At 35.2% G+C, this 23,792-nt stretch overlaps 1 protein-coding gene across 6 annotated transcripts in view; it reads right to left on the minus strand.

The window, feature by feature from the left end:
• Window positions 1-23,792, minus strand: part of ZNF385D (zinc finger protein 385D) — a 417,872-nt gene that overhangs the window by 32,511 nt on the left and 361,569 nt on the right. The window lies entirely within an intron of this gene.

Below are 23,792 nucleotides of genomic sequence, written 5' to 3' on the forward strand. Positions count from 1 at the left end.
TGAGCACTCTTATCCACATGCATGACAGCAAGAATTAACTCTTCTATATTTGAATACCTGTAACTTGCTAACCACATTTGGGAAAAAGGTTCAAACTGCCATAATAGCAGGAGTAGTAATACCCACAACATTTATTTCCTGACTTTTTTTGAATGAAGTAATGACTATGATATTGTAACTGTAAACAAAACTAACATGGGTATAGTGCAGTTTGCAACATCAGCCTCTTTCTGTACCAGCTGTTGAACAAAGTGGTTCCATTGGTTTTTTTCTTCCCAGTGCTCCAGCAGTGGTAAGTTAATTCAGCTCTTGATGACAGAGGGATCTCCTAGGTCATTTTAAGAGACATTCTCTCTAGACTTTGTAGACTTTAAGTTTCCTGACAAAATTCCATCAAATCTACTTTCTGTAATGTTTCCTTTTTTTTTTGGTTGTTGGGAGTTGGTGGCCAATCGGAGGGTTACTCATGATCAAAGCACAAAATCTGGGTTCTGTGATTGCATAAAGTCTCAAAAAACACATCTAAAGCTAGGTAAAGACAGCTTTTTATTAAAAGACTCTCCTTGCATGTATGTATACTGACACTTCACATGCATGTATGTCTGAAGCATCATGGAAAAAGAAATCATTTTTCCAACAGGCTTAGAACTTAATTCACACAACTTAGTCTGCATTACCAAGCTTGTTTACATGCCTTTGAAGGATTTTTGCTGCCCCCTGAGAATATTTAGAAAATGTGGAAGTAGGTGTGTTGTGAGGAGTACAGAGGAAAAAACCTGGAAGGCTATTTAAGGGAATCAGGCTTTATGGAGAGATTTAAAGAGGCAAGGGATATGAAGGTTATCTAGCACATATGAAGAGACAGCTGTGTCAGAAAGAGAAGTTATATAAAAAGCCAACACCAAAATGGCATGGAACAAGACAAAGGAATTTTCCAGAAAGCAATTTTCACAGAAGTCTAGGGCTGTAAGAATTCAACAGGCAAGAAAATAAAGACCGAAGAGCAATTTTCTATTTTTGATGGAAAACTTTTGATCACAGACTTAAAAAATACCTACATTTGTATGGTAGGAGATATTTCATTTGTATGACATTGCATCACATGTTTGTGTTCAGTGTTCAGGAAAGGAATATCACAGAGTGGCAGAGTTAAAAATGCTGCTTACTATTGTGCCTACAGAAAAATGCAAAATACAGGAACTCCACTTTGAGAAAACATTAACATTGCCCTTAAGAAAAAAAATAAAAACCATGTTCCAAACCCTTTATGCATGTTTGTGTGCTTCAAACACAAAATATATCCTTAATCACACTTTCACTTCTGTTTTGATTACTACTCAGACACAGTAGTGACTATATTGTTGGATGATTCTATATCAACACGTATTTCATGTATTGCTAGAATGATTTGTCTGATCAAGAAGATATCAATGTCATTAACAACCTTCACCTCTGAATATAGAGAAATTTTTCTTTAAAGATCTTTCATGCATCATATAAAGAAGTTGGAGGTATTTGACATTGGGTACATCAGGTACAGTATAATAATTTGATTTCCCAAAGATAAGGTACATGTTTCCTTGAAAATTTAAACAGAAATATGGCACCATTTTGGAACAGCTATTTTTTTACTAAATTAAGCTCTCAGCTGATAATTTAAATGACTTACAAAGAAAAAATAACAGGTGCTTCAAGCAATAATTGAGCAAAACATTTTCTGCAAAATAACAAATGCTGTAAGGGGACTTTGAAATTAATCTCTCAAAGTTAAAAAAAACCCCACAAATGGTTTAATGGTCTATAAATACATTTCTCAGGTGTCTGAAGCTCGAATAAAAACCAGTCATTAATGGACCATTAAAAAACAAAAGTTCTTTGATGGCAGCAAATTTTTCCTTGAGATTGTACTTGTTCCTTATTGAATACATAAATTATTCTATCTAGGCAACAAATTTGGCTTAATCACTAGCTCTTCTCTCATGCATCGATTTTACTTTGTTTAGAAAAGTGAAAAACTTACTCCTAAACTTCCCGAAAAATAACCTAGTGGACTTATTGACACAGATTTAATGCGACTTATTGACACAGATTTAATGCAGAAAAATAGAGAATTTTGCTCCCTGATAAGTAAAAAAAAAACCAAAAAAAAAACAAAACCATTTTGGAGTGAGATCCAAAATATTTAAATAGCATCTTAATTGCACAAAACTGCAAAGATCAAATTATGCACATAATTACAATTCCTAGTTATTTTAAGAAATGAAAACTGCTGACAAATTCTGTTAATTTCATTCAGATGGAATTTGGCAACCTAGAGAAATGCCTATTCCTTTATTTAAGCCAGTCCATCTTGAAATTAGGTGAAAATCAGATCTACTTTAGTACAAAGTGTACAGGGAATTTACCAAAGCAAGGATTATCAAAATACTGCAATAGTATTTTAGTGAATGCAAAGGACATGCTTTGAGTATGACTCTTAGTATCATTCTCATAAGGATATTCAGAGGTCTTTTAATTTAGCAAATAAATAATCTTTATCTTGGAAAAGGAATGATCAAGAGTTATCCTAAAGTGACTAGAACACCCCCAAAATATTCCTGTTAAAATTTACTAATACAGGAGTGTATATTGCAAATGATCTTTCATAATTTTTTCTTGCCTCATTGGATGATTGTTGTCACACTTATAGGTAGATTTCACTTTAAAAAGAAAGATGAAAGCAAGAAAAAATGCACAGGAAGCTTTCAAACAAGTCTTGCTATTAATGTAAAGCAGGGCTTGGTTTAGGAGTTTGTTCCTGCCCCTTGGAAGCATATATTCCAGTATCTTTTTACGAGTGTTGTCCAACTGAAATCTTTACCCCTATCATGCTTGGAGTTCCAGATGCCCTCTCCACTTCGACTTTAATGGATAACAGATGTCAGGTTGTTCTATGTAGACTGCAAGTCTTAAGACAATGACCACGCTCCTCCTACAAATCCTGTGAGGGGATTTCATGGATCACTGGAGAGCACTATAAATAATGACTTGCACATGTTGGATCACTTCTTATCGAATATATTCTAATGTCCTGTGAAAAGTAGTATTTTCAGTCCAATACATTTACGTAAATCATACTTTGAGGTTCATTATGGTCTTACAAACATCTGGACCAGAGAGCATAAACTAATCAACATTAAAGAGATTTAGAGCATACCACTAATAAAGAACATGCCTAATATATGCCTGGAGTGCATGCTTTTACTGCAGACAATGGGATTTGATGAGGATAGCATCTTTTCTTTTATACCAGAAGGATTTACCAGTTACTTACATCTCCTGGCAAAATGATTTTAACTTCAGAAGCAGCTAGCAACATTTCATTTCTCTCTGTGTTCCTGCTTGCATGAAGTGACCAAGCTAACTCTGACATTAAAATGCCACTCTCATTTAGACTCAACACTGTGTGTGATGTTACTTTGCCCACATTGTCCACACTTGGGTATTTCAGTCACTCACAGCAATGCAAAGACATTAATTAAGCCAGTGCACTTTTGACAGAGAGAGTGGTCAGATATTACACTGAACTGCAAGAGCTGTCAGTGGGCCTTAAAAACAAAATTGGCTCAGTTTAAAATAAAAAATGCATTTAACTCCTAGATAAGTGTTACAATCTGGCTTGCTGGGCCAAGGCTTTTGATGGTGGATCTAGGAATCAAAATGTTAATCTGGCCTACAATGTAGCCACAATCTCAGCCTGGAAGTGTTTGATTGAACATTGTACTTTCTAGCAATCAATCATGACCAAGGAAGCTGAAACTCAGAAAGTAAAACATATAAGTTAAAATATGTAAGTTTTACATGCTACTGTAAGTGATGGAAATATAAACCAAAATAAACTGATGTAAAAGCAAAGATTTCCGTGAATCAAATTTCTTATTAAAAATACACTTCTGAAAAATCTGTCAGTTTTCAACTGAAGCCTGTGGAATGGAGTATTTGTTTTTATTACCTGTCCCTAGTATACTTGTTCCTATAATACAAATAATATTGCAGAACTGTTCCTGTCATTTTAAAACAAAGCACCATCTCTTCTGTGTAAAGAATCTACAATATCTTCCTAGACTAAAATGAGACCATCTCAACAAGCATATCAAATTGCAAACTATATTTTAAACTTTCTGAGGCAACCTGTGCTGCCTGAAAGATTTACATGGTTCTAATTCTGGTTATCTCATATTCCCAGTGGGAGGTGTATCGCAGCTGGAGGATCAGACTGGAATTTAGGTTCCATGAATTTTTTTTCATGCGATCAATAAATTTTTGGAGTCTGAGATGAGAAATAATAATACAAACAGATAATAAGAAGGTTAAAGAGATAAATTTTTATTGGAAAAAATATTATTCAAATATTTTTTTTTTATTTTGCTGTAAGGAAGGATCATGCTGAGCATATTACATATATATATATAGCTAAATTAAAATAAAACCAATTTTGAAATAAAATAAAAACATTCCCTGTACACCTGTATATAGATAATTAAATCCTGTATCAGCACTTTCAAGAGTCTGAAATAATAGGAGAAGCAAACTGGACAAATGTTTTACCTCATTTCTGTCATTAGATGATTTTATGGAAGACTTGGCATTAATTCCCATGAACTTTTCTCTGTGCAGTCACCTATCATTTTGTCAAAATCAAATCTATTATATTATTTCTTTCCCACAATCAAAAAAACCAGCTTTAAGTTGAGCTAGCCTTCAGACACCTCTGGGGAAGATATATTTTTATGAATTTTAATTTTGTGGATGCACACTGCTCAGCTGCACAGGCAAACAGCCCTATTGCCTACAAAATTAGAACACCTGAGATATATGCTGCTCCTTCATTTTATACATGGGTAAAGATTTACTTTATGTATGTGAAATTTGCTCTTTATCCAAACTGGGCAAATGAAAGGTAATGTCAATATTGATGTAGTTCAAAGAGGGAGGGAGCAAAGTCAGCAGCATATAAACCTTTTCTTGATGACTTCCTGCAGAACTTCCTTTTTTCTGGTGTCTCTCTGTCTGGACTACTTAGGAGTTAGCTTGCTATGGCAAATGAGTGTGTTGGCAGTTTAAACAATTTGGCCATTACCATAAAAATTAATCCTTTTCTTGGAAGTTTTCCATAAGAAACATACAAATGCTTACAGCAGGGAGCAGGTCTGCTGTGCAGCAGTAATTTCGCAGCGCATTTTTTTTAAATGGAGAAGAGACAGCACTACCCAACAGATCCTGTTTGACAGGAGAGAGGCCTAATGAACATCTCTTAAATACTTATTAAATTTTCATTTTCTTTTTGTCTTTGATACCCATAATCTGATATTTATAATTCTTCAAAGCCAGCCCCTATTTTCTTATTAAACTCATCATACAAAAAAATGATATTTTAAACATTTTTTGACTGCTAAATCATTGGGGTTTTGGAGACACTTATACAATTGCTTCACTGCTGGCAACTTGTTATTGATATGCACTGTGGTTAAAAATTTCTCTGCAGCTGAAACAGATTTACTCCCCCCCCAGTCTCAGTATTGTTTGATTGTTTTGAAAGCACTGAACAAGTACAGCAAAGTCACTTTCTGATGGATATTTGTGTCTTCCTTGAGTCTAGTTATTTCATAGATTTTTAGTTTTTGATTAAAACTTGCATAAAATTATGTGCTTAGCAAAACTTTACACTGAACAACATCACAGATAGCTAATGATTTCTCTTTAACGCAGGTATTTACTTGAAATGTCAGAAGACATTCAGAAAAATGCATATAAAAATAAGAGGAAACAGTAAATTACCTTTGCCCAGAAGATATTAAAAGACTCAAGCATACAAATATGCAAGAGCAAAAAGTTGATGAAAAAGTCATGTAATGAGAGCAGAAATAAAAATGGAATTTTAATACTTTGATTGCAGTGTATGACTGAGTTTCCAAGTACTTTTCCTGGAATTCAGGAACTAAGAGCTGGCTGCTCTACACATTCAAATTAGATAAATTTTGAAATGAAAAGTCCCATGGCTCATATGGCCCTCACGATAATCAATAAATATAGTGACTCTGAAATAAACAGGAAATGGGTTCTGAGAAAACTTTAAGCTAATTGCGATAAAGTTTGGAGAAGAAGGATAGTCCTGTAATTTAAGCATTTTGTTGGATTTCCAGACAAGATGAAGACCATTACAAGAACAGAGCCCCTCTAATAAATTTCAAAACCAGACATTTTTCCTGAAGTTTTGATCATCTCATCCCTTTCTCTGTCTGCTTATCTCTCTCACCCAGACCTGTATATACCACTTTAACCTCTTTAGATCTCCAAAGAGAAATGGTTTGCCAAATAATCCTCAAAGAACCACAGCCAGAGATATCTAATTCCATTCTTTCAAATGTGAAATAATGCAATTTCTCCACAAAAATACCCAGTCTAAAAAGCAGGAAAGTCAAGCAATAATGCATTCAGAAAAACACCCTTGCATCACTACTTTTTCATACCACTTTAAAGGAACCTGTGCTCCACCTAGGTCAATGTTCTGTCTTCAGCAGCAGCTGACACTTTCAGCTTGAATGCTGTCCTGGGTTGACTATATGATGCTTTTATCCCCAATCGTCTCATTCTGTTTATGTTGAATAATAATAAGTTTTGTACCTTTAAGAGTGTTACAGAGAGTGAAGGGGGAGAGAGAAGAAGCGCGCAGTTTGTTTTCAGACACTGCACTCACTCCTCCACATTCCTGCTCCTGACTGTGTTGTCTGCGGACAGACAGCGGGACAGAGAGCTCTTCTTTTGCTTTTTAGTTAGTGTTAGCTAGCTGAGGCAAAGAAGTTCCCTGGACTGTTTTTTTCCCTTTTCTTTGGACCTCTTGGAACTGCTCTGGACTGAACACCCAGGAGAGCACCGGCAGCTGCAGCTGTGGCCCACTGGGCCGGCCCTGGCCTGCGACAATTCCAGCACTGAGAGACTGATCAGAGACTGAGTGAGCTGCTGCTTGAACCCGGGGTTTTCTCAGTTTGTCATCTCTTTTAGAGTGGCAAGGGGTCTCATTGTTTTGATACTGTTTTGGTCTTACTGTTTAATAAACAGGGTTTTTTTTTTCCACCTTTCTCCAAGGAGGTATTTTTTCTTTCCTCCCGGACCAGTTGGGGGGAGGGGCCGATTGGATCTGCTTTTCCCACCGGAGCTCCTTTGGGGGGATTCTTCCCCAAATTTGCTCTAAACCTGGACAAATGCAAAACCAGAAAAAAAGACCAAATCAAAACTAGACAAAAAAAATCTATAACCATCAACATTTTGGAACGGAGATCATGATACTGTGCCTAGAAGCTGGTTTATGTTCAAAGCTGTCCAAAAGGAGAGAGAGCTTTTGCCTCAAAACTAGCTAAATTGCTAGATAATAATTTTTAACACATCAGATGTGTACTTTTTAAACTTTTTTCAAATATGTCTCAGGTCTAGATCCACCATGTTTAACTCAGTCCCCTGAGGTACAACCAGTTCTATAAAGAAAAAATATTTCCCTGCATAAATATTTAAAAACATTGCTCAAATAAAATAAAAAAACTCCAGCATGCCAAACTCAAAACTGTAACTTTAAACTAGTCAGAGCCAGACAGAAATTTTTTTAGTCTTTAACACAGTATTTTCATTTGGAACAGAGAGAGAAAATAGAGCAAGTAATCCTAGGTGACACCATCAGCAAGGCAACAAAATTCTGTTAAGGAGGACAGCCTCCAGAAGCAGCATGGTTTTTAAACCAGTCTAATCCCAGTGAGAAATGAGGCACTGGCAGAATGTCATAATGCCAGGATGCACAGGGAGAAATAGAGAACTTGCAAGGAGCAAGAAAAGGTGAGTATTGCCAGCTAACAGAAACAAGAATGACATCGTCTGGAATGGAAAATCTCTTTGCATGTCAAAATGCTATCTTAAAACTCCCCAACAATGAGAGAAATCTTCCCTAAACTACTGCTTATTCCCTTACATCTTATTTCAGCTGTGGCTGTTATGTTCCATTGCAGCCTAATGTAAGGGCATTTAACATCAACTCAGTAAAATTTTATTGGATTACAATGATTGAACAAAAATGGAATTACTGGGTGTCCACCTCTTCTGATTCCAGAACAGATTTGTTCCTTGGGATCCTGGCTCCATTTGCATTTCCTGATTTTACACCATGGATGATTCTGAGGAAATTGAGAGAATTGGAGCATAAAATGACACATCAATGGGGTCTGACCACTGAAACAATAATTCAGCTGCAGTTTGGGCAGGAAAGCAAGCACATGACAAAAATCATAGCTTTTTCTCACAAACTTGAATTTGATTGCTTAAACTATTTAGGTAAATGAGGTTCTGGTATTGCACATGCCAAGCTGGGGTTCCATTTCCATCCCAAAATACTCAACCTGAGAGTCAGTTCAGAGGTACAGGCTCAGAGTAAGCCTCACATACCCCAACACCTCAGCCAAAACTGGTACAAGACCTCCACCTCACAGTCCCTTTGAGGGTAGCAGCATAGGTCCCCAGACTCTATCCATGTTTCCTGAAGGAAATTAGCTACATCAACTCAACACCATCTCCCACACACATCTGTTAAATATACAGCTGTACTGCATGAATTAGCAATGCAGACTGTATTTTCTATAAGCTTCTCACAATGGTGACTCTGTCTGACTGAGTGACCAATCTTAACCCACTGAAAAATGATGATGATCTCAACCAGTCTTTAGCTTAAATAGAAAGCATAAATAATAAGATAGTCACACACACACACATATATACAAAAAGTTGCACAATTTCTGAGGATTTTTATCAACTAATTTTTTTAACCATTTAAAGCAAAAATGAAAATAATGCAGATTTGTAGTTGAAATATTCCGCATTAAGTAACTTAAAAATGAAATCAAGCCATATTTTTCACTATTTAAAATATTCTGATGGAACTAGATGATCAGGCATTACATTTTAACACTGATCATTTGGTATCTAGCCCTTTCACCACAACCCTATCATAAGATTTGAAGTGCCTTTATTTTCACCCCCTACAGCACCTTAGAAACCTGAAGAATATCTTTGCCTAAACAGCTTTCTTAATTTGGTCTTAGTTTTGCCAGGCATTCTGCATGTGTGACTCCTCCGAACATGAGTCATTCTAGTTTGGATTTTTTTGAACCTTTTAAATCTCTCTTTTTAAGGCCTCTGATTATACATGTGCTCAAAATTGCATACAGCTGTCCAAACACAAGTTTAAAAGCCCCTTGGAGCATTAAAATAATTTTTCCTGCACTGCACTCTATCCTCCTCTTTAACACTAACAGTGTTCTGTTTGCTTTTTTATCTTCACTTATGTGGAATACTGAGGTTGATTCCTTGATTGTTTGCTGTCACATGCAGATATTACTCATCTGTGTTTGGCAGGATGTGCCTGTTAGTTCATGTCCTCCCTGTTCTAAATCTACTGCTCCACTCTTTCACAATGACCTGCTTGAAGATACAGATTGAATCTTCCCACTAAAGTTTCATAATCTTAATAAATGATTCTTTGAAATTAATTCTGCTGTATTAAGTCCTGACATAATAGGCCTGGAAATTTTTTTTTTAAAAGAAGTCTTTATTTGATTTATAGGATTAGTCATAACTAATGTTTTGCTTTATTTGCATGTTGCATCATGGTGTAAATCAAAAAGTTATTATTTTGGTGTACAACTAAGCTAGCAACCATCTTCCCAGAGCAGGTTTCCTCATGCTGTTAAAAATTATTTTGGGCTCTATAAGTGACCTAACATTTGGGCAAATATAGATGCGATGAGCTCAATCAATCAATACAATGACGGCTCAGAGAAAAAGTTGGTGGCTTTTTGCTGTTTGGTTTGTTGTTTTTTCCAAAGAATAACTATTACGTAATTTTGCACTTAAAAAGGCAGAAGAGGAACGCAGAAATGACTGGAGATTAGTCTTCAAAGCTGGTATGGGATTAATTTTGGTGATGACAACATTTGAAAAATAAATAGGCCTATTTCATCTGGGGAATGAAAATTCTGGTACTTTAAAAGGCTATTGTGCAAGACACTAGCAATGCTTATTAGAATAAATGCATTCCATGATACAAAGCCTCATTCTAATTATTTGTTTGGCTTTATCATGATTGTTAAAGAACCATGAATGACAAATAATGCCTAATCTAAGGCTGAAAGATACACCTTTTTTTTCATGGAAGCACAGAGTAAATTACAAGAGCCAGGAAATGATTTATCAAAAAGGAAATATAATAGAAATATAATATTAACTAATTCATTCCTCTTGCATTGATACAATTTATTCTTCATAACTGTAAATGGGGATAATTTCATTTTTCTTTTGATTTTCTTGGAAATATAAATATGAAACCAGGAGTTCCATAACATCATACAACAAATGAAATAAATATATTTATATAAGATATTAGGTATAACTCTAATTTTGCATCTTGATACAGGTTTCTAGAGGCTTATAGATTATAGAAAACTATACTGGCTTTTAATTTATGTCTAATAAATAATTTTTTCATACTTTTTCTACCCACCTTTCTAAAATTTCATTTTTAAGTGAACAAAGTTAATATTGTGTTGCAGTCTGAAGAGATCTATCTCTGACTGACAAGTTGAGGACAAGAGTAGGGCATGACAGCAGTAAGAGCTGCAGCAGGCAATGCAAAAGGGGGATAAGGTGCAGCAAAGGTGCTTGAGAGCAGAATGGAAAAAAACTCTCATAGAAATGTTTGCTGTAGCCCTTCTTTGACACCTCTGACCAAAATCACCTTTATAAGCAGGAGAGAGAAGCAGTGTTCACCGACCCTTTTTAAAAGTATGATAACTAAGGCAAATTGATCCACAACTAGCCATCAACATTAGTATCCTTCTCCAAAAAGGATTTTCAATAATCTAGACATAGCTAATAATGGTACCATGATGCATATGAAACCAGAAGAAACATCAGGTGTTCAGATAAAAGGGAAAAGAGAAAGTGGAAGAGCAGGAAGGTCTGAGCACCCTTTGAGCTCTCTCTGTACCCCTCAACTACTGCTGCTTAGACTGAAACCAGGTCCTGAATGAATGCATCCCTTTTGTTGCTGGATCACTTCCTTCAGATGCTGATAAATCAGGGGAATCCTGATTACTCCTTTTTAATGACCTGTCTCTTTCAAAAATAATTACTAAGACCTGTTGACGTGCTCTTCAGGGTCTGCACCGTGTGTGGTAGATAGTCAAATTAAGACTATCAACTCAAATTACTTGACAGAGAAGGGAAAAGGACAGCAGATTTTTACTCTTTTAGGACCTTTGCTTTTCAGTGACTTGTCAGTTTGAAATGACATGCTGCCAGTAATTTCTAAATCTGCAGCGTTCACTAAAAAACTTCCAACAAGGACTGGTATCCCTCATGCGCCAGTGAAATAATATTCACTTTTAAATGAGGTGCCTTAGGAGATAGTAGTGACCATAGTATCAACAAATATGGCATAAAATATAGCCTAGAATTCTGACTTTTAGAGACAGTTATTAGCAAAGGAGAAAAAATCTAAAATTCAATTTTACTATGTGCACTTCTGTTCAAAAATTCCTATTTTTTGTGCGGATTTAAATCCAGAATGAAGTGATTTATTTTTCTGTAATTCTAAGGAGAAAAACAGATATTCTGGATCCTCTGCATGAATATTTAGTCAAAGAGAAAAATAACTTTTCTTCTTTTAATTTTTTTTAAAGGAATGTCATTCTCACCTTAGGCAGAGAGCATCAAGTGAGATGCTTAAGAGATGTGAAACCACAAATTTCAATTGGAAGTTTAATATCTTTTACCATGCTTCCAATAATAACCCTTTGGCAAAAATCTTACTCCTAGTACAGCTGCTTTGGGTTTGTTTGGTTTGTGGTTTTGTGGGTTTTTTCCTCTCCAGATGGTGGGTCATTAAAACTTTCCTGGATAATCTCTTTACAAAATGTATATTTTCATCCTCTCTATTGATCTTTAATGCATAATCATCTAAATGGTTTAGAGATCTACCAAAAACTGCTGTTAGCTCTTCGTGCCTTTTTCACCACAGAAGTTTAAACATCAAGAGATTTAATTAATGTTAGAAGAATTTTCCTCACATGGCCTAAAATCTACACGGCTTATTTCCCCCTCAGACTCCTTAGTGCTGGTAGAATGGTTCTGGAAATAACTTATCCTTAGCAATATTTACATAGTCTGCCAGGAAACTTTCAGCATTGAAGTCATAGAGAGAGAAGAATAATCAATTAGCACTTGCTAGGAATACTCTTTCTCCTTTGTCTAGGAGATCGAAGCTGAATCATTACTTGATCATATTCACCAAATGCAAATGCACAGAGAGAATGCATTCAATTTTTCAAGTAATTTTTGGCCATTTTAGGAAGATATCATTAAGAATGTCATAACTAGCCATTACTGATGACATTTTAAATTGTGCTGTTCTTTGAATAAGCACTAATAGTTTAGAATGTTAAAGCCAATATACACAGTTAGATGAAATAAATTTCAAATTGAATGAAAATGACATCTTGTTAATGCATCTTGAGGAGAAAAACAAACTGAAAAAAGCTACACATCAATAATAGATATTTTTCTTTCCTTTAGAGGACTCCAGAACAAGAATATTAGAGCAAAAAGCATAGTCTTAAATGTCAATATTTCAATTTCTGAATTTCTTCAGACAGTTGAGAGGTGAAATGGATAAATCCCTATTCCTATATTCACTTCATATTATTTCTTTCTTTACACTTACTGTTTATATAAATTCTACATCTGGACAGTATTAATGGCAGCCTTCCTGCATCTGAGCACACGAACATAGGATGATTTCTGAATTTAAGTGAAGAGATATTTAGAAGTTGGTATTTTCTAGCTGAGGAAATCATGGCCAAAACATTTCTCGGCAAAAAGAACAAAAAGAGACAGAAATGGGGCAGAAACCAGCATTAATTACACACACATGTCAACAAAAAATAGCTTGTTGTTTTTCTTAGGCCACACAGCTTAAGCTTGTTGAACCTCTTAGATAAACTGATGATTTGCAGTAATGACCTATGGAAGTCTCCATACTTGATGGGAGCTGGCAGGCAGGATGGTGTGAGGTACTGCAATCTTGCTCTGCTCTTTGAATGAAATGTAAATATGACATCTCAGTAACTACTATATGGAAAACAGTTTTATGTCAATACAATGGAAATTAGGCACTGCATCAAAATATTAATTTTTTAAGAACGTTTCATGATTTTCCATTTATTTGATTTCTCTTGAGATTTTCTAAAATAGCTTTGCTTGCTGTATTGGATTACAGAAGAATATTTAAATGGAGCACCCTTGGTTCTTGAATGCCTTTGGTGAAACATGGAACACCTTATGGTCTTGAAAACTGATACAGGGAAACACAAACATGTTGGTTGGAGAATACACTGACAATAGTCAGAAACAACAGTAAACTGATTCATTAAATATCAAGGCTGTAAGCAGTAAATTGGACAGCACTGATGAATACATTTGTAACAGCAAAAGTCCTAGATCTTGGACCAGAGTGGACTTATTTTATAACAACAGGAAGACAGAAGTCAGTAGAGGTTTCTCGGTTTGTTGCTGCTTGTAAGGAAGCAATCCTCATGAATGAAATTCAGTTTCATTCCCCTGAGAGCATTTTGTTCAGAATAATTCCCCTTTCACTGAAGTAAATTAGTAATTTTGGAACCCAAACCAAACCAAAACGATTCTCCACACTAAGAAAATTAAAATCAATATCAACAATAAAAAGAAAATAAGTGCATATAAGAATGACTAAGAAATGAAGGGAATATCTTTAATACAGAAGTGTTAGAACAATAATAGTTCCCATGGAACCACTCCAAAAGAAAAAAATAGACAGGATAAAAGGAGATTGGGTTCAGGAGTTCTAATTTATATATCTCACAGTAAAAAATCACTTTCTATTGTTGAAAAAACTGTCAAAGTAACCTTCTTGTTTTCCCTCTGTAATAAAAAAAAAAAAAAATTAAAAAAAAGGCAGCAGTGAAGAGTGACAGCTTCTATAAACATTTCCATAACATGGGAGTTAACTAACTAAGGCACAAACAAGTTTTCATGAAGTCAACTAAGTTCATAGGAGTTCACAAGGAATTGGTGCCTTTATTTGTATATGTCCACACTCAAAGAGACAAACTAGACACAGAGACTTAAAACCAAACTGTACATTCTACCTACATGGTTTTCTCTCATTCTTCTGTGATATTTTTTTCTTGTAAAAAGATGTATAGTAAAAATCATAAAGAACTTACTGGCCTTAAGCAGTTGAAGTTCTTAGCAAATACAAAATTATAGCTTTCTACTTTTAATATTTTAAGCCTCGAAATGGTAAACAGGAACATTATGAATATGATTAAGAAAGTTCCCGCAGCTATTCAAAGATTACTCGTCTACAGAATCTGCAAGAAGAACTGTTGCTTTTGGCTTAGCTGTGAGCTCCCTGTACTTCTTATGTCAAGGTAAAGATAATAGATGAAAAGGTTGCATATGTATAAGAGGAGCTTGGGAGGAAAACAGATGCTTTAAATTGGTCTCTCTGAAGCACTGAGAGTGCAGATGGGAAATACACTATTAAAACATTGACATTATATTACTTTTACTATCTCTAGTCTGAAAGAAACAGAGGTCAGGTAAGGACTAACTTGTTTGGTGATTAACTTAAGGCAAACATTAGCCCACCCAGGGTTAATAAAACATGCTTAGAAACAATTTTACAGTAAAATATTCTACATAATAAGCTGAAAATAGCCTGTAACAGCTGTGAAGCATGAGAGGGATAGCAGCCTCTGAACCTGGTGGTTTGGCTGGCACTCCAAAAGCAGCATGCTTTTACTACCAAAGCTAGCAGAAGGTAGAGGGTGTAGACATCTGAAATGAATTAGGTATTTCAGGAATAAGAAAGAGGCAGAAACTGCAAAGACAGAAGCTCAAATTTGGTTCTCATTCATCTCTAAGACCAAACTAATGTGGTTATTAAAGCTACAGTAATAGAATAGGGTTTATTTAGTCTTACAGATAAGAGTGTTTCAATATCATCAATGGTCATTTAAGTTAAAAAATAAAAGACAAAAAAACCCAAACAAAATCAAGCAACCAAAAGAATCCCAAAAAACCAAAACAACAAACGCCACAAATGGATATGTTGTCCATGAATGCCTTGTCCACCACCAAATCCCTACACCTCAATATTCTCCCTTTGGAGATGGAAAGAGAGAGCAGATTTATGTGAACTTTTTTGGGGAATTACATTACAGTGAGATGAAATGCTCTCTAGAGGACATGGTTTTATTCAATTGACTATGCAAATTGTTCCCATAAAAGAAACTCAAGTATTTTCAACTTGGGTGAGATGAACTCAAACCAAAGTATGAGATTTACTTGACTTACTTGTGTGTCCCTAAATTTTTTTTCCTCCATTTGTTTTGGAAAAGTAGAGAATTGAATTGTTACATGGATTGAATGGAATATTAAACACATAAATTGCAAAGGACCTTAGATACCAAGACATCAACCATTGTTACTTGGCCATTGTTTGCCCTTCCTTCCTCCTCCCACCTCAAAGTATAAAATCCCATTTATATAGTTATTCTTCAGGAAGCTTATAAATAGAAATATATCTCTCTCTCAAACTATAAGTTCCATTTAGGCTAAATAGCATTACCAACCCTTACAATTTAAAGGACTAGTGAAATTACTTTCAGTGAAAATTCAAGGAGTATTTGTAGACATACTTGGCAAAAAGCATCTTAACAGAAATAACTTGCTTCTTGGAAAAATTCAGTAAATGCAAGATACTTTGAAAACATCCAAAAAATATGATGACAATTTCTTGTATTGCTAGTGAAACCCATGAATTTCCTGTAAACAATAGTTTTACTCCTCAATAATGTCACATAATAAAGAGTTGAGAAAAAGTAGAAACTTACCTAGAAAATTCTAAACTACTTTTTCATAGCTTTTTCCCTTGGTATTCCTCAGAGCAGTAAAAAAAAACAACAGACACACCTCACTGTGATATGTCAAGATTTTAACCTACACTGTTAAAATCTTGACATATCTATTCTCCCTCTTCTACATTCTCTTCTATAAAAACCTTTGAAAATTATTATAAAGCAACATTTCCAGCAACTATAACTACATACTTTGAAAGCTGAATTCTCATTCTTGGATTAACTTCACTTAATTTAAAAATTTAAAATTGAAAAAATGAAAATTTTAAAAATTTAAATATTCAAAATTTATAAAATTTTAAAATTAAAACATTTAAAATTTTAAAATCTAGAAATCTAAGTAAAACACAATAAGAAACATAAAAACCAGACTTCACTGAAATCAGTTATGATTTCTACAGGAATGGGACATTTTTAATGAACGTTTTCAGCTTACTGAAAATAGATGTTATGAAATTAAAATATTATTCTTATTAATAATTCTCTTCAGGCACAGCTATTTCCACACTGACACAACTTCATAAAAAATGTAAATCATGTTAACAGCTTCCTCACCTTATATTTCCTAAGTAAACAACATTTTTTGTGTCCCTGATTATGGAAGATCTATCTTCTGATGAAGAATTGAAAGATGTAAGCAGCTTGTTGGAACACCATTATATTTTCAAGCTTTCCTCAGCTTTTGAATAGATATTTCATATTTGAAAGGTATTGGTATATGGACAAAGGTAATCTTGAAATGTAAGTAACTTGAAAACCATACTGGGACTGTAATTGTAGATAAATTAAAAGAGTTGCACAGTCATAAACAGTAATTAATTTATTTCCAAGAAGACTCTTTGACTGTTACATGTAGATCTACATGCACAGTATAAGCTAAAAATCAGATGAAATATAATAGCATATTATCAGCTTTAATTACAAGAGGTCAGATGAATGCTTAATTGTTTAATTCTGTGAAACACAAGAAAGGGAAAAGCTGATTCTGGTATGCCAGTGTGAGGAATTAAATAATAAAATCTGAGGTATCTCTGAAATAGAGATAAAAGATTAACAAAAGCTTTAAAAATGGTTAAGTTCAGACTTAGTTCCTTAAATTCCACACTTCCAACATCTAAGACCTGTCACTAGGCAGAGTTATATTATCAAATTTCATCATGCCTTTGCTCAATACTTGCTCATTTGCAAAACAGCTTACAGATTTGTTTCTATTTAGGCATATCCCTACAGAGAATCAAAATAATACACCCATTTAAAGCTAATTAATGACACTCATTCTAAATCGACATTTGCCAATTTTTGCTTTTATTATAGAAGATGAATCATTAGCCATCAAAGTACTATGACAATGATAACAACAACAAAAAAGACATATGGTAATTGCTTTCAAAACTCCAAAAGTGTGACTGTCATCACCTATAAAAAGCAAATAAGAAAAACACATTTGCTTTTCAAGTTAAACTAGTAGAAAATAAGATTTTAGCATTGTTATACCTTACTGGAAACAGTCTTTGTAGTCATCATGTACTTACTGAAATTCTGTATGAGTTTTTTGGTACTGAGAAAAAAAGTTCTAAATAATATCTACACAGAAAGTCACAATTTTCCTGAAAAAGAATTTTCCTGTAAGGGTGTTGTTTTGATTTTAGTTGCTAATTAATGCTAACCAGAAATTACCCCTCTCCCCCACCCCAACCAAATCCCAAAAAAACCCAAACCAAAATCTATATATTGGTAAAATTGTGAAGATCAGCTTCATGCACATAATACTTAAGGCCAAAGTCTTTCTTCCAATTCCTAATCCAAAACAGCACACATCAAATTTGAGATCAAGGAAAAAATCCTAACACAAATCCAGATGCATATTTTTACAATGACAGTTAAAAGCAAAGAATCCTTAATTAAAATCAAATAAACAACAAAAAAACCCGGCATTTTCACAACCTGTATAAAAACAGACAGTCAAACTTTAAATTCATTCATCTTATTTCTGATGTAGAGGGATAGTTCCTGTAGTTATTCCTTAAGTTGCCTGAATTGTCATAGATGGCTGAACAGCAGAGAGGTGTTCTGATGTGTGAACAGAATATGAGAACAGAGAAGAAACAGCACAACTGATGAGTGAAAAGACTGCAAACTCATTTTCTTGAATATGACTTTTAATTTAGTTAGATGCATGAGCAAAGTACCTGAAAAGTGGTATCAATGCTCACCAACTTTCAGATGACAACCAAGTGGCCTAATTTTGTATTAACATTAGAAAAAGAAATTGATTTACAGTGGAAGACTATTTGCTATAGCAGTTAATACTAAATTTGTATGCCTCTATAATTTACTTCACTTATGGCTGTCTCTTATATTAATATTCATTATAAAAGTCCTCTTCTAATATTGCTTGATTTGACAGGAATGCATTAGCTATGACAAATACTTTATAATGTGCTCAGACAATATTAATACAAGCAGAACTTCTGATAATTGCTGTTACTTGAATACAAAGATTTTCTTTTTTATTTGAATTTACTCTCTTCTCTCTTCTTCCAAGCTTTTTGCTAATGCAAGGTTTAATAACTATACATCAGTCAGAATCATTCCTAAACTCAACTTGGAGCGCTAGACCATATGAAAAACTACAATTCAGTCCTTCCAGGAATTTTAAAGTATTTAAAGTAGCAAAAATGCTATTATGTTTTAGTTTGGGGAGGGATGTCATCTCTATTTTATGTTAGAGTAAATAAATTTTTCCTCCTTAGGAGATGACCTGTTCATGAAAGTTCCTTATCCATATGTAATCTAAGACAACATTCAGAATGTTTACTGGCATAAAGTAGAATCAATCTGGCTGTCAGGTCTTCTACTAGTTTACACAATTGTTATAAGGTTTCACTGGAGAAATAGGGCCTGAAGGTTCAGCAACTACATAAGTATTGTACTACCAGAAATGGCATTCAAATAGTGCAACACAAATAGATCATCATATTAGTCTATAAGGTCATACTGCAAAGACACCCATTCAAAAAAGCCCCAAAAAATCCCCAAACCCCACCAATATGTACAGCATCCTAATGTAACTCACTATAATCCACAATTCAGCATTTATAAGAAATTATAATCCTAGCTCAACTTCATAGACACATTCTATAATTAACTCAGAGCAAACCACTAAAAATCATGTTGTAGTAGGATGATGCTACCAATGTTTTTGCTATAATTGCTAATTCTATTTTGTTCTCAGGCAGAATTGCCAAAAATTGACACCAAAAACATCAGAATCAACCTTCAATTTCTTGTTTTCTAAGACATTATATGATATATTTTAATAGCCTGAGGTGCTAGAGTTGTTCAGATAAATATTTGCCATGATCATTTATAAAAATAGGCATAGTTTAAGACTTTGCTTTCTAAAAACCCAAGCCCCAACTCATCTATGCAACAAATATTCAGGAAAAATCTCTTCATTTCTGATATCAATGGATATATTGATATCTCATATCAATATTTCTGATATCAAACAGGTAATTAATTGAAGCAATAAATCTGTTGGACTACCAGTGTTTGAAATACAGAATTTATACCTGTTGTAGAACTAATATGTTCATGGTACACAGCAAAGCATGCTGACAACCTCGTGAGAACTTACACATAAAGACTGAATAGAGGAAAACAAGATTGTTTTGTAGCATCATTTTAAAGCAGAAAATTCACTTCAATAGACTGTGCTACATTAGTTGTTTTCTTTGTATAAAAGCTGCCATTGTTGGGATTTGTGAGGGCTGGTAAACTCTCCTTCTCAGAAAGGCCACAGTCCCTTCCTCTATGGAGACAGAAATGTGCATCGTTTGGCAGAAGATGTGGCACAGAATAAGTGCCCAAAATCCATTTTTGACTTGAATCTGTTGGAAGGTATACAAAAAGGAGAAATACAAATACCAGACAGGCAGTTACTGTACTTTAGCTAAATCCTGAAGCTCTTCATAGTTTTCCTTTGGTAGTTTCTGGAGCAACGAACAACATAGCTACCAAATAGGTAATGTTGTGACCTCCTAACTCATAACTGAACTTCAGGAATTCATCCCTCAATTCCACTGGGTTTTCTTCCCACTTTTGCATATGTGAAAGTGTCCCAGCTTTCTGGATTTTTCCCCACTTTGATAATCTTAGTGCCAATGAGTATGATAGTAACATAATTCATTTGAATTGAAACTGAATAACTCATTCTATTAGCCCAGAAATTCTTTATTTATTCAACTCATAACACTATATCAATCAGTGATTAATGGTAAATATACATTATAAAATGGGCACTGGGGAAATTCTCTTTAAACCTCTCTCTGACTTTTTGCAAAATTCTATCAGTGGTAATCAAAACTTTTTGATCCACTTAAAACACACATTCCATTCAGAAACTCTTGATTAAATAAATTTTGGTAGCAAATCTTTAAGGATCCTTCTTCAGGATACATGCTTTTTGCATTTACAAAACTTTGCAAGTAGTCTATTAATAATTCTGCTATGACTAGTTTCAGTACTTCCTTTTTTAAAGCTGGAAACTATGAGTTTGACATCATGAGTATGTCTGATCTAGAAGACAGGCAAACTTGCCATAAACAAAAGTGGGAGAACAACAAAAAAGCTGTACAGGACTGAATTGCTAATGAAGTCCTGTGTTACTTTATTAGAATTGTTCATTTCCAAAGAGACCCAAAAAAGGAATCACCCTATTGTTGCACTAGTCTGTAGCTAAGATAGGGTAAAGATGTGTTCAAATAATAAATTTTATCTGACTTATAGAATCACAGAATGGACAGGTTGGAAAGGACCCTAAAGATCCTCTAGTTCCAACCCCACTAGCATGGGTTATTACTTCTCATTCTAAGTAAAAAATAAACACAATAGATTGGCAAAGAACAACTGTTTTACAAAAGCACAATTGTTCATATCTGAAAGAAGAATTTGGGGTATCAGTTTCATTATTCTGACACCAGTCAAGCCTTCGGTACAACAGAGATGCATCTTCCTTCCCCATCCACACTGCACAAATTCAAACCCAATTCAACTTATGGAAGCCTCTTGGGTAGTCACACTGAAGTAAAATTAAACCAAAGAAATTCTTACACTCTCTATGAAACAAATACTTAAATCTCCTGATGTTTCTTCCCATCAGTTTATGAACTTTATTGCCCATACTTCAAATACTACATTTAAGTACTTCAGATATTCAGTATTCAGATCAGAAAAAAATTCCATTAAAAAAAACCCAAATAATAATGAATTCTTCAGACAAGGAGATAAAGCAGTCAGCAATATGTTAGGTTAACTACAAATACTAAAAATAAATGTCTTGGCTCAGTTCACACAATCAGAGATATATTTTAAAAACCTAATCTAAAGAAAAATTTTTAAAAAACCCCAAACCAAAACAAAACCAAACCAAACAAAAACCAAACAACCAACCAAACAAAAACCCAAAAAACCAAAGAAAACAAAACTAAAAAACCACCCACATCACATGTACCACAAAACTTCTTTCCTCTGGTAAGATATCAAATCTTGTCTCTTGATTCAGATGCTACCTAAGCACATAGTAGTGACCTTGAGAATGTTCAGCATATTCTTGAAAGTTGTACTGAACGACTGGGTAGGTAAAAGGTGGGCTCAGGCACTGGAAAGCACTCCCTGCCAACCATAAAGTACATGTGCACACAATAGCTGCAGCTCAGAGCATGGTGACACGCTGCTAAAGAAAGATAAATGAACTCCCAAACATGTGAGGCCAGAAATGCCAGCAATATATCTCAAGAGTTTCATAATGACAGGTATCTTGACTCCTTCCTGTCCACAGCATATGAGGAAGAGAAAAACACTAAGCTCTAAGTAGCACAGCTGCATATAAGTGCAGGAAAAGAGAAACTCTTCTTTTCAACTTTCTGGTTTGGCTGTTGGGTTTGTTTGAATTTGTTTGTTGAGATTGGCAGTTGCTTGGTTGGTTGCCTTTTTTTTTCCTTTTATAAACAGCAGTCAGTAACAAACTCAATTAAAGCAATAGAGCAGAGGCTGAAGATAATGCAAAATATAATGACCTGCTCTGCATGAATCAGATAAGTACCCACAACACTTGAATTTTTTCCCCTGAGTATTCTCATTTCAAAGGCTTACTTTGAAGTGTCCTGGAAAGTGAAGTTTTGCATTTTTAAAAATCTCTTTAAAGTACTCTAAAGACTGTTACCTGAAGGAAACAATAAGAGATTTCCAGTTACAGATGGTTCTTCGGGACGATTACTGATTGACAAACACAAAGCAGCTGACAACAACAGTGTTAGTGCCAATTAGTAGAAGTGGGCTAATTCAAAATTCCATTATTTTTCTTCCTTTGTTTAAAGTGAGCTAGGAATTGTTAAAAGCTTAAACCAAAATGACAGTGGATGACAGTCATGAAGCAAGCTTCACAGTTGTGAAAGAAGACAACCAGGGACCTTGATTTGGAGTTAGACATAAAATTGGATAATTAAAAGGCAGTACAGTAACAACTTGGCATTTGTGAACAGCCATCACAGTGGACAGCTTGAAGAATCCCCTGGCACAAGGAAAACAGGATGAGAATCTCAAATTTTGTGCAGTGAAACAAATGCTAAAACTGAAAAATTATCAACAGAAAAGAGTGATGACTAAAGGTTTAAATCTAAAGCAGCAGGCTGGGTAAGATACCTTTAAATTTACCCAAACCCACTAGTTAGGTAACTAAATATAACTAATTATGTAGTGTGAATATTCATTTGGATGGCTGTTTTGCTTTTAGATACTTCCTATAGCCTTAAACATGTTCCCTGACTTTGAATCAAGAAGGCATTCAGATATCTGCAAAAAAATTGAAACATTGATGCAACATCCTTGTGCAAGTAGAGGATGGCCCCCCAAATCTGGTAACAGTTTCATCAGTATGAACTTTAATTCTACTTCATTAGTTTCCATACTGTTTTTCTGTTCATCATGGGTATAATTCACCTTCTTCATGAAGTAATGGGGTTGTAACTCTCACTGGTGATACCTGAAGCAGGAGCTGCAGGACCCAGTACACAACACACACCTAAGGCAGACAAACTATTAGGAGTAAAAAGAAGCAGGAATGAAAGCCCTTTTATTTCCCCTCTTCACCTTCAGAAATAAGTATCTGACCACTGTCATGGGTTGACCCGGAAGGAGTGAGAATTCTGGGAAGCTGTGGTCAAACCAATGAAGGTTTTGGGTTTCATACTGACACCTGGTGTAGCCAGTGGGGTTTGGACACACCTCCGAGAATACACAGGGGTTAAAAGCAGGGCACTGCCCTGGCATTTCCTCTTTTTGGACATCGCGGCCGAGGAGTTCAGACCTCTCTCCCTCGCCCGGCCCGCTGCTGCTGGGCGGGGGAGGGGCCAGCCATGCGGTGAGGCCTGGGGCCGGGACAGAGATGGGCTTGAGGGGGCTTCGGGGGGGGGCTTCGAGGATGGAAGGGTGGCGGAGCCCCAAGAGACATCGAGATATCGGGCAGCCAGCCCCTTTCCCCCCCCCCCCCCCCCCCGGAGAGAGAGAGAGCCCGGCCGGCCGCAGCAGCAGCACGTGTGGGAGTATCATCTCCTCTCAGAACAGACAGAGACTGAAAACTTTTAACCCTTTCCTGCATGATTGGGGCCTTGCGAAAATGCTAATCCTCCTCGAAGCTGAATAAGAAGGGAGATGAGAGATGAAATGAGATAAGACTTTGGCCCGGAGATTGTGGAG

Source organism: Zonotrichia leucophrys, chromosome 2 (genome assembly GCF_028769735.1).
Source record: "Zonotrichia leucophrys gambelii isolate GWCS_2022_RI chromosome 2, RI_Zleu_2.0, whole genome shotgun sequence".
Lineage (NCBI taxonomy): Eukaryota > Metazoa > Chordata > Aves > Passeriformes > Passerellidae > Zonotrichia > Zonotrichia leucophrys.